Source organism: Boleophthalmus pectinirostris, unplaced genomic scaffold (genome assembly GCF_026225935.1).
Source record: "Boleophthalmus pectinirostris isolate CB_2022bp ecotype Guang Dong unplaced genomic scaffold, ASM2622593v1 HiC_scaffold_19, whole genome shotgun sequence".
Classification (NCBI taxonomy): Eukaryota; Metazoa; Chordata; class Actinopteri; order Gobiiformes; family Gobiidae; genus Boleophthalmus; species Boleophthalmus pectinirostris.
In genome coordinates, this window is record NW_026571140.1 from 1,771,872 (window position 1) to 1,784,218 (window position 12,347).

Below are 12,347 nucleotides of genomic sequence, written 5' to 3' on the forward strand. Positions count from 1 at the left end.
GCGGTGTTTTGTTATTGGACTTCTGTGCTAGTCACAGTTTGTCCATAACGAACACCATGTTCGAGCACAAGGGTGTCCATAAGTGCACGTGGCACCAGGACACCCTAGGCTGGAGGTCGATGATCGACTTTGTAGTCGTGTCATCTGACCTCCGGCCGCGTGTCTTGGACACTCGGGTGAAGAGAGGGGCTGAGCTGTCAACTGATCACCACCTGGTTGTGAGTTGGGTTCGCTGGCGGAGGAGGAAGCCGGAAAGACCTGGCAGGCCCAAGCGTGTAGTGAGGGTCTGTTGGGAACGTCTGGCGGAGCCCTCTGTCAGAGGGACTTTCAACTCGCACCTCCGGGAGGACTTCTCCCAGATTCCGGGGGAGGCTGGAGATATGGAGTCCGAGTGGGCTTCATTCTCGGCCTCTATTGTCGATGCGGCTGCTCGGAGCTGTGGGCGTAAGGTCTGTGGTGCCTGTCGCGGCGGCAATCCCCGAACCCGGTGGTGGACACCGGAAGTAAGGGATGCCGTCAAGCTGAAGAAGGAGTCCTATCGGGCCTTGCTGGCTCGGGGGACTTCTGAAGCAGCTGACGGGTACCGGCGGGCCAAGCGTGCTGCAGCCCGTGCGGTTGCGGAGACAAAAAACTCGGAGCTGGGAGGAGTTCGGGGAGGCCATGGAGAAGGACTATCGGACGGCCTCAAAGAGATTCTGGCAAACCGTCCGGCGCCTCAGGAGGGGGAAGAAGTTCTTCGCCAACACTGTTTACAGTGCGGGGGGAGAGCTGCTTGACCTCGACTGGGGACGTTGTCCGGCGGTGGAAGGAATACTTTGAGGATCTCCTCAATCCCACCGTCACGTCTTCCGAGGAGGAGGCCGAGGCTGGGGACTCGGAGGCGGACTCATCCATCACCCAGGCTGAAGTCACTGAGGTGGTTGGAAAGCTCCTTGGTGGCAAGGCTCCGGGGTTGGATGAGATCCGTCCTGAGTACCTTAAGTCTCTGGATGTTGTGGGGCTGTCTTGGCTGACACGCCTCTTCAACATCGCGTGGCGGTCGGGGACAGTACCTCTGGACTGGCAAACTGGGGTGGTGGTCCCTCTGTATAAGAAGGGGGACCAGAGGGTGTGCTCCAACTATAGGGGGATCACACTTCTCAGTCTCCCCGGTAAGGTCTATGCCAGGGTACTGGAGAGGAGAATCCGGCCGATAGTCGAACCTCAGATCCAGGAAGAGCAGTGTGGTTTTCGTCCTGGCCGTGGAACACTGGACCAGCTCTACACTCTCCATAGGGTGCTCGAGGGTTCATGGGAGTTTGCCCAACCAGTCCACATGTGCTTTGTGGACTTGGAGAAGGCATTCGACCGTGTCCCTCGTGGTGTCCTGTGGGGGGTGCTCTGGGAGTATGGGGTCGGGGCCCTTTGCTAAGGGCTGTCCGGTCCCTGTATGACCGGAGCAGGAGCTGTGTTCGCATTGCCGGCAGTAAGTCAGACCTGTTCCCGGTGCATGTTGGACTCCGCCAGTGCTGCCCTTTGTCACCGGTTCTGTTCATTGTGTTTATGGACAGAATTTCTAGGCGCAGTCAGGGGCCGGAGGGGGTTCGGTTTGGGGACCACAGGATTTCATCTCTGCTGTTTGCGGATGATGTTGTCCTGTTGGCTTCATCGAACCAGGACCTGCAATGTGCACTGGGGCGGTTTGCAGCTGAGTGTGAAGCGGCTGGGATGAAGATCAGCTCTTCTAAGTCTGAGGCCATGGTTCTCGACCGGAAAAAGGTGGCTTGCCCTCTCCGGGTGGGTGGGGAGTCTTTGCCTCAAGTGGAAGAGTTCAAGTATCTCGGGGTCTTGTTCACGAGCGAGGGAAGGACGGAACGTGAGATTGACAGGTGGATCGGTGGAGCTTCGGCAGTGATGCGGTCGCTGTATCGGACCGTTGTGGTGAAGAGGAGCTGAGCCGAAAGGCGAAGCTCTCGATTTACTGGTCAGTCTTCGTTCCTACTCTCACCTATGGTCATGAGCTCTGGGTAGTGACCGAAAGGACGAGATCGCGGATACAAGCGCTTGAAATGGGTTTCCTCCGCAGGGTGGCTGGGCGTCTCCCTTAGAGATAGGGTGAGGAGCTCAGTCACACGGGAGGAGCTCGGAGTAGAGCCGCTGCTCCTCCACGTCGAGAGGAGCCAGTTGAGGCTCGGGCATCTGTTCCGGATGCCTCCTGGGCGCCTCCCTCGGGAGGTGTTCTGGGCATGTCCCACCGGGAGGAGGCCCCGGGGAAGACCCAGGACACACTGGAGGGACTATGTCTCTCGGCTGGCCTGGGAACGCCTCGGGGTCCCCCCGGAGGAGCTGGAGGACGTGTCTGGGGTGAAGGAAGTCTGGGAGTCCCTGCTTAGGCTGCTGCCCCCGCGACCCGGCCCTGGATAAGCGGACGAAAATGGATGGATGGATACTAAGAAGGATTTTCCAGAAAAGTGAGCATCAAACCTCCATGTTTGTTTTCCCAGTGGGATGTGTCTATTGACAAAGTTGATCTTTTCTAGTCTTTTGAACCATATCACTTTTGTTTCTGTTTCTGATATTGTCATATTTTAGTTTTGGGATTTGGACATCGTAATTGTGTGGTTGTTGGATCCTAACAGTGGAAAACGGCTCGAGAAATTTGTTTGCAAACTCCATAAATGCAAAAGAGAATCAAACGTGTGTGACTGCAAACTTCTGTTCAAACTGTTTCACTTCCCAATAGAATTGAAAATTGAAAGGTGAAGGCGATGGGCAGGATTGATCCAAAGCTTTGACTGCCTAAATCATCCCGAGTTTGCAGAAAACATTTTGTATGTGGAGCTCCAACAAAACAAAATCCCAATCCCTCGCTCAACCTTGGTTATGAATTTAAAAAGTCAATGTCAAAGTGAAAGGCATCAACTGTTCCCCAAGAAACACCTTCCACTGCAAAGAGACAAGACGTGATGTTGCTGTAAAACCACAAGAACAAGAAAGTGCAGCTCAGTCTGTTTGTCTTCTGTACCTCTTCATTAACAAACGGGATCCTGGTTTGATGTCGCTCCACATACAAAATGTTCACTGCAAACTCGGGATGATTTAGGCAGTCAAATGTTTCCTTTTTGGTCCTTTCTGTGGATCAATCCAACCCATCACCTTCACCTTTCACTATTTTTAAATTTTGCATTTATGGGGTTTGTAAACAAATGTCTCGAGTCGTTTTCCACTGTTAGGATCCAACAACCACACAATTAACGATATCTGAATCACAAAACTAAAATATGACAATATCAGAACCAGAAACAAAAGTGATATGGTTCAAAAGCCTAGAAAAGATCGACTTTGTCAATAGACACATCCCACTGGGAAAACAAACATGGAGGTTTGATGCTCACTTTTCTGGAAAATCCTTCCCAGTATGCATTGCACAATGACCAGAAGTCCGAGATTCTTGATGCATCTATTTGACTCAATGCTTGACAGAGAGAATGGTGACTGTATAATATTGACACTCAGTTCATTTCAATAGTGAACTTGTGTGCTGTTTTGAGAATTGTGTATATGTGTAGACAAACCAAAGGTGAGCAGGGTAAAGTGGAGGTGCAGGTTGCAGGAGTGTGTTTGCACTTGCATTAGAGCGACGTTGGTGGGGCTGTTAAAGACACATTCACTGAGCTCTGCACTGGCCACAGTCACAAAGCACCAGCCAGTCAATATGTACCCTCCACGCACACACACACACACACACACACACATGCACACACACATGCACACACACATACATACATTTACACACGCACAAGCATGCATGCACAGACCTTTATGTAAACAGGAGTATATAAGTATTCTACCATGTTAGAATGTTGTTGATCACTAAAACTATCACACCAATTAGCAAACAAAGTGCAGTTAATATGATTGACAGAGATTCAGGAGCAGGAGTTTGCCTCAACCTCTTCCTCCTCCTGCTCCTCTCCAGCAAACCACAGCTCAGCTCATCTACACTTCCAGTTACCCAGAAGCCCTATTTATAAAGACCTATCCCGACACACCGCCTGTCTAGACTCGACCACAAACTTGCTAAAACGCTGCCAGACAGGCCGACCTGTCCCGCCTTTCCCAGTCCGACAGTCATGGCAGTTCCCAGGGATCTGCAAGCCAGAGGACCTTCCACCCACCGTCCCAGCCAGGTGGCGCGCCCAATGTTAATACCTCCATAGCTCGTGGTATCTACAGGGTACCCCGCGTTGTCCTCCAAGTCCATCTCCTCCTTCACTTGGAGACCACTGCATCTGGCGACCACAGCACCCGGCTCGCTGCTTCAGACTGACGAGACATCAAAGACTGACATCCTGTAGGTTGGTAAAATGTAACACAGATGGGGGGCAGGTAAAATGAATATTGTTAAAGCCCAGAATTTTTCTTGTAATACATTGAGTTCTTGGGTCTAGTCACTAATAGATACGATCAGGTTCACCATTTGTGTATTTACCTTTTAGATATTTCATGGTGAAGTATAATGTGATCAATAGGGAAAATCTGTTTCTTACCCCCATCTGAGGCCCCCTCCACACTAGTATGTATTCAAATTGTTTTCGTTGTGGATGCAGTGTTCGTCCACACTAATCCAATTGAAAACAGCTCAAGAGACGGAACAATCTGGTGCTGCCAGCTCCCACAAATTTATTTGAGTACGAATCTGATCCGGCATCGTGTGGATGCCTGAAAACACTGATACACTGATGTATTTCTGTGGACCGTAAAGTAGCTAATTCAGTGCCAAAACTAAGAGGCTCAAATATATGCCCATTCATATCTATGGTCTATGCCAGGGGTGCTCACACTTTTTCAGCATGCGAGCTACTTAAATGACTAAGTCATAATGATCTACCTAATACAAAGCCAAGCAAACTGCACTGAAACACTTTGTGCCCCTTTTTTGGACCCTCCCCCACAGTTTGAGAACCTCTTCTTTAAGAGAACTTCCTCTGGCACTTTACACAAAACTGTGAAAAAAGTGAAGGAAGATTTTTAAACCTGTTTTTTAAAGTTCCAAACTGGAGTTACATTCTTTTCTGGTTTTGCAGTGATATTTACCAGCCTCTGCACGTTTACCAAACCAAACGCACATCGTGACAAACACAGATGCATTTGTCACTTTTGTTAGACAAACTTCAGCCAAATGTGGCAGTAGGTCTGTTCTGTAGATCCGCTCTATGCTGTAGACCTGCTTTGTGCCAACACTGGAACACAAATTTAGACTGGTTTTTGCTTCACGTTTGGTCTTGCTCTTCTAATCAGCGCACTGTGGGAGGGGCTTGTGTTGGCTGTACGCAGGAAGGAGCGAGAGCGTGAAAAGGCGAGGGGCGGCGTGCTGACGTGAGGCAGATGGACAGGTAGGATGTTTAGGAAGTTGAACCTGCCCTGTGATGCACGCTGGTACACGAGGGCACACGCTGTTGCAGACGAGCCGTGCATAGGGAGCGTGTGTGTTTGTGATGCGCCGTAGAGTCTCCGCGGGTTTCAAATGAGCGCACAGGCTGCACTGAGACGCCCCACACGCTCCTGCACCCGCTACAAGTTTATTACCAACAGCAGCGGCCGTAATGAAATATGATCACACTTGTTGAGTGTCAGACCTCGAGTGAGAGACAAGACCGAGTCCAAACGCGAGTCTGAGACGAGACACGGCGATCTACCCACATGACCTTGGCGATCGACTGGTAGATCGCGATCGACGTATTGAGCACCACTGGTCTATGCGTATGATTGTATGCATGGACCGTATAATGTCTGAAAATTTTAACATGAACCATCTCAAACGCAATAGAAGAACAGAACAGACTCACCATCAGCAGAACACCCCTCTGTCACAGAAAGAAAACTCATATTCTACTGAGTCGTGTCCAACAGAAGCTGAACTACAGCGCACAATAGTGAACTGTTTTTTGAGCCTTAGTTTATGTAAATTAGTCATGCGGTTTTAAGTTTCATTTCTGTAAAACGTAAACAAATCTGCTCAAAACTGTGTGGAAAGGGAAGGATTGTGGACACAGAAACAAGTCAAGTCCTCACTCTGAGCCGCCATGCTAGTCTTAAATCCAGCATTACGCTAAGTAACAACAGAACCTCGTTGTTGGTCTACAAAAAGACACTTGCCATCTCCCTTGGCTCAAAATCAGCTGCTGCAACTTCAGACTTCCTTGTTTTTACTGCTCACACCAGCCTATCATGTGACCAGCGTTTCAGGCGGTTTTGTGTGGACAGGGAACGCTTTGATTGTGGATACAAAAATGACGTGTGTGGACACAGACCGTTTTCGATACAGTGATACGCAGATTGATTTTAGTGTAAAAAAGTGTGTTTTGTATGAAAGAGGGTGAATTTTATTTTCCGTTTCCTTTTTTTAATTATTATTATTTGTATTACTGGTCCTGGAGCTTTTATTACAGCCATATGACACAACTACAGCAGCAGATGGTGAAATAACAGGTTGTACTGAAAAAAGGATGTATAATACTTCATCAGGGGGTAAAAGGGGCAGTTTTAATAGCAAAATTAAGAAAAAAATCCAGGCGAGGACAAATGTACTAAAATTGCTGGTAGGTCTAGAAGGGTTATGATTCTGGTACTCCTGCTTGTTCATGCTATATTCAATCCATCTTTTTAGCTCTGCCCTCACCCTGGATTATGTGCTCCAAACTTCATCTTGGCTCACTGTCTTTCACCAGATCAAGAAAATCTGCTATGGATGAGGCTCATGTCGACTTCGCTGTTCTTGTCTTACTACATCACCTCAGTGACGCTCTCACCATCTCGTCCTCAACTCCAGCTGCTCGCGCTACATCACTGCTGTCTCATCCGTGTACATCTGCCCTCACACCATGTCAGCTCTCACTGTCTCCGTATTTAACATCTGGCATCCGTGGTGCGAACCGCCGTCCAGTGTTCCAACCTGCAGCTGCCCTGTGAACATGCCTCCAGGTCCCTCCTCCGACCCTCATCCCTCCATCCATCATCCGACCCTCATCTGTTGCCAGTGTTGGGGAGTAACAGATTACATGTACCGGAGTTACATAATCAGAGTACAAATTATGAGTCACTGTATTCAGTTACAGTTACTGTTTCAGTGAGTGGTAATTGGATTACAGTTACTTTGTTGAAATAAATGGATTACATGGTGGTATTTTCCTGTTTTCACATTTTGGGCTAAACCAGGACTAAACCAGTTCTAAACCAGGACTAAACCAGGACTAAACCAGTTCTAAACCAGGACTAAACCAGTTCTAAACCAGGACTAAACCAGGACTAAACCAGTTCTAAACCAGGACTAAACCAGTTCTAAACCAGGTCTAAACCAGTTCTAAACCAGGACTAAACCAGTTCTAAACCAGGACTAAACCAGGACTAAACCAGTTCTAAACCAGTTCTAAACCAGGTCTAAACCAGGTCTAAACCAGGACTAAACTAGGTCTAAACCAGTTCTAAACCAGGACTAAACCAGTACTAAACCAGGTCTAAACCAGGTCTAAACCAGTTCTAAACCAGGACTAAACCAGTACTAAACCAGGTCTAAACCAGGTCTAAACCAGTACTAAACCAGGTCTAAACCAGGTCTAAACCAGTTCTAAACCAGGACTAAACCAGTTTAAACCAGGTCTAAACCAGGACTAAACCAGGTCTAAACCAGGACTAAACCAGGACTAAACCAGTTCTAAACCAGGTCTAAACCAGGTCTAAACCAGGACTAAACTAGGTCTAAACCAGTTCTAAACCAGGACTAAACCAGTACTAAACCAGGTCTAAACCAGGTCTAAACCAGTTCTAAACCAGGACTAAACCAGTACTAAACCAGGTCTAAACCAGGTCTAAACCAGGACTAAACCAGGTCTAAACCAGGTCTAAACCAGGACTAAACCAGGTCTAAACCAGGTCTAAACCAGGACTAAACCAGTACTAAACTAGGTCTAAACCAGGTCTAAACCAGGTGTAAAACAGGACTAAACCATGTTGTGTGGACCGTGTCTCCTCGTTTTCTATCAGTAATATTTTGAAATTTGGTTCAGTAAAGTCTGGGCTTTTTATTTTCTTTTATCAGACAAAACATCTTATGTGAAGATTTCCTCGTCTTTGCTTCTCTACAGCAAATCAAGTAATCCAAAGTAATCAGATTACGTTACTCACTTTAAGTAATTTAATGGATTCCGTTACAAACTACATTTTGGGTTATGTAATCTGTAATCTGTAGGGGAATACATTTTAAAAGTAAACTTCCCAACACACGCAGTAATTTAATGATTTGAGCTGTGCTTCCTTCACCTGCTGCTTCTCGTGCTTGCTCCTCCCACCGCAGCACCTATGCCGAAGCACACGTCTTCACAACTATCAGTGCTGATGTAGCGGAATTAAAAATGCACATGCACATTTTTTTGTTTGTATTTCATGTTTATTTGTAATTTATGTGAATTTTATTGTTTTAACGTTTTACTTTGAAAACCCGGAAGTCTGCGCTGCTCCCTGTGTATTTTATTTTGGTAGTTCGGCTTCCCCTCTCAGTGGCTCGTTGGAAACTGCAGAGGGTCAGTTCTGTCCAAGTATAAAAGAATATATTTCACAAAATCAGCGCACGTATTGACAAGATAACTTTTTTTACATGTAGTGATTGTTTTGTGGTGTGCTGATTTTGAGTTTTGTATATTTTATTTGTATTGTAAAGGAAAAAAAAAATAGCTTAATGACATAGCCTTGTGCTGAGTGCCGCGAAAATGAACAGCCGCCTCACTGTGCTGTTTTCATTCTTGCCAGTGTTGGGAAGGTTACTTTTAAATTGTATCCCCTTACAGATTACATACCCTAAAATGTAGTTTGTAATGTAATCCACTGTGGTACTTAAAGTGAGTAATGTAATCTGAATACTTTGGATTATTTGATATTGTCTTGCTTTTTAAAACTACATGAATGTACCAACCACATCCTGAAAATTCATGTTTGTTCAGTCTTTACTTGACCAGATTAAAAATATTATTTTCCTAGTCCTAGTTTAGTCCTGGTTTAGTCCTGGTTTAGTCCTAGTTTAGTCCTGGTTTAGTCCTGGTTTAGTCCTAGTTTAGTCCTGGTTTAGTCCTGGTTTAGTCCTGGTTTAGACCTGGTTTAGTCCTGGTTTTAGTCCTAGTTTAGTCCTGGTTTTAGACCTGGTTTAGTCCTGGTTTTAGTCCTGGTTTAGTCCTGGTTTTAGACCTGGTTTAGTCCTGGTTTTAGTCTTGGTTTAGTCCTGGTTTAGTCCTTGGTTTAGTCTTGTTTAGTCCTGGTTTAGTCCTGGTTTAGTCCTGGTTTAGTCCTTAGTCCTGGTTTAGTCCTGGTTTAGTCCTGGTTTAGTCCTGGTTTTAGTCCTGGTTTAGTCCTGGTTTAGTCCTGGTTTAGTCCTGGTTTTAGACCTGGTTTAGTCCTGGTTTTAGTCTTGGTTTAGTCCTGGTTTAGTCTTGGTTTAGTCTTGGTTTAGTCCTGGTTTAGTCTTGGTTTAGTCTTGGTTTAGTCCTGGTTTAGTCCTGGTTTAGTCCTGGTTTAGCCCAAAATGTGAAAACAGGAAAATACCACAGTGTAATCCATTTATTTCAACAAAGTAACTGTAATCCAATTACCACTCATTGAAACAGTAACGGTAACTGAATACAGTTACTCATCATTTGTACTCTGATTACATAACTCTGGTACATGTAATCTGTTACTCCCCAACACTGATTCTTGCAGAGGGGAGTCAGTGCTGATACCGGAGACATATTAATAGAGTATTTATATGTCACAGGAATAGAGCGAACTGACTCCACACTGTGTCCTGTCTTCTTTATACGGCCTGACGAAGGATCTGCAACCGTTACACTGATGTGGGTGTCTCTAACATCTCCACTCCAGTGAAGGTCCTCCCCTGTCTGAGGAGAAGACCCTCCACATCATGATTTCTCTACATCACTCTCTTCTCATTCTTTTCCAGCTCTCACTCCTCTCAAAACACATTCCAGTCAATCTGCAGTTCCTCATTCCTCAGTCATCTCAACTGTATTATTTGTATCAGCCCAATGGAAAAGCCCTTATCTCCTGGATGATGTCATGTCCAGTACTTCTCTCATGATATAGTGGCTCTTAACCCTTATATACTGTTCGGGTCAAATTTGACCCGTTTTGACATTCAACAGTAGAAAAAATACCCTAAGCATCATTCTTTTATCCTAAAATGTGATGACTTTTCCTAAATTTTGCCAAAATACACAAAATGAAAATATTTTAAAATGTTATACTTTTGAACAGGTGCTACAAATTTTGTGACACTGAGGCTGTTTTGGGTCATTTTTGACCCATATCTATTAAGATGGATTTTAGCTCTATCATTGCAGGTCAAATGAAGCAAAATGGAAGTTTTAGAGAAACTTGAAACTGTGAAACTGCACAGACCATGTTTGTGTGTATTTTTTTATTGGACAGTGGTGACAGAGTTCAAAAGGTCACTGTTTTGAGATTCCCCCATGCCCCAGGTTCACAGAGACAGACGCCTGTTGGTTTTTGAAGGGGGAAAGGAGAATCACAAAACAGTGAAAGGAGTGAACATCCTGTTTATGAAGCACATAAGAAACTATTAAGTTCTAAGTTTCTAAGTTTGAGTAAGTTCACTCAGGACACCACAGTTGTCTCGTACATGTAAAAGAAGAACAAGAATGTCTTCCTTATGAGCACATTACATATGGCTGCAGAGGTGAGCTCCTGGGAGCTCCATCATCATCATCATCACCATCAGTCATCATCCTTGACTACAATGCCAACAAGGAGGAGTGGAAAACCTTGACAAAGTAACAGGCACAGGTGCAAAAGAAGAACCTCACATTGACCTGCTTTTCTGGCCCGCTTTGTCTATGGAGTGAGCTGAACCCGACCTGGAGGGCAAGCAGGAGGAACTGGAGGAGGTTCTTTCTGGAGGAGTTTGGAAAGGCCCTTGTGACTCCCTATATACAAAAGAGACCAGCTTCCCCACAGAGCAGCTTCAGCAGCGTTGGTGAGGCCAGTGCATTGATCTGAACCTGACCCTCATCAAGAAGTCACACCACAAACCAACACAAGGGCACAGAAGAGAAGGAGATGCAACTTTAGCCCTGCAAAGAAGAACTGCAAAACAGCTACAACCTGCTACAAATGTGGGAAACACAGATGCAAGTCCCACACACGCAAAGTTTCCTACCACTGCTTTGAATGCACTGATTAGTTTGAAATAAGCAGAAGGGCCGCAGTGGATAAACATGGATATATTATAAATTCCAACAGTTCCAGAATATTAATGTCATTTTCAAATGCAATAATATATATAAAAATCACAATGGCTTTTATGTTTTTAGGTGTTTTGTAAAACAGGACTATGATATTTGTGATAGTTGATGTTTTTCTCCAAAAACGAGTGTTGTAAAACTTACAAAAATATGCTCTTCCTGCTCTCAGAAACATTATATTTATATATTATACTTATTTATTAATGTGGAACAGTCTATTTAGTCATTTTAAATAGATAGGTAGTTAAAAATTTGGTTTAGACACTTACTATGAGGGAATTCTTGGTCCGGGTCAAATTTGACCCAGACCAAGACCATACTATGAAGGCTTCAGAAATGAACAGTATGTAAGGGTTAATGCAGCTCATGAGCCATTGTACCTTCACGCAGCTCCAGTTTATGCAGTGTTTTGCTTTCGGCAGTAGTTGACTTCTATGATGTAGCTTCCAGAGTCCTTGACTTGAGTCACACGATTAGTCATCAGTTTCATCTTAAGCTTGGAACTCTGCCCTATCCTTATTCCAACCATTTTATGAGGGCTGAGTAATCCAGAAGTGGCATTCCAGTCAACACCATCAAAAGGGGAATATCTTTCCTTCAGCCATCTCAGTTTCTACTAGGGATGGGCATTCGATGAAATTTTCTTAATCGATCGTCAGAAGAATTAACGATTGATATCGATTAATCATTAACGTTTTTATATTAAAATGATCATCATTATTATTACTATCTGCACTACTAATCTGCATAAATAAATTCAACTTTACGACATATAAACTGTAACAACTCTAGAGCCACATCAGCCCGTTTGAGATTGTAATGTATTTAATTCTGTTTTTTTTTTTTTTGCGCAACTCTCACAGAAACAAAACTTAAAACCACATCGCTAATTTGCATAAACTAAACAAAGATAAGTACAACTAACTCCAGCTCTTGTGTCGCTGATGTGGTTCAACTTCTGTTGGATTAAAAGACATGACTCAGGTGAATACAGGTTAGTGTGACCAGATTTGTGTTTGTCAAAACCAGGACACCGTACGGGGGGAGGGAGGTGGGGAC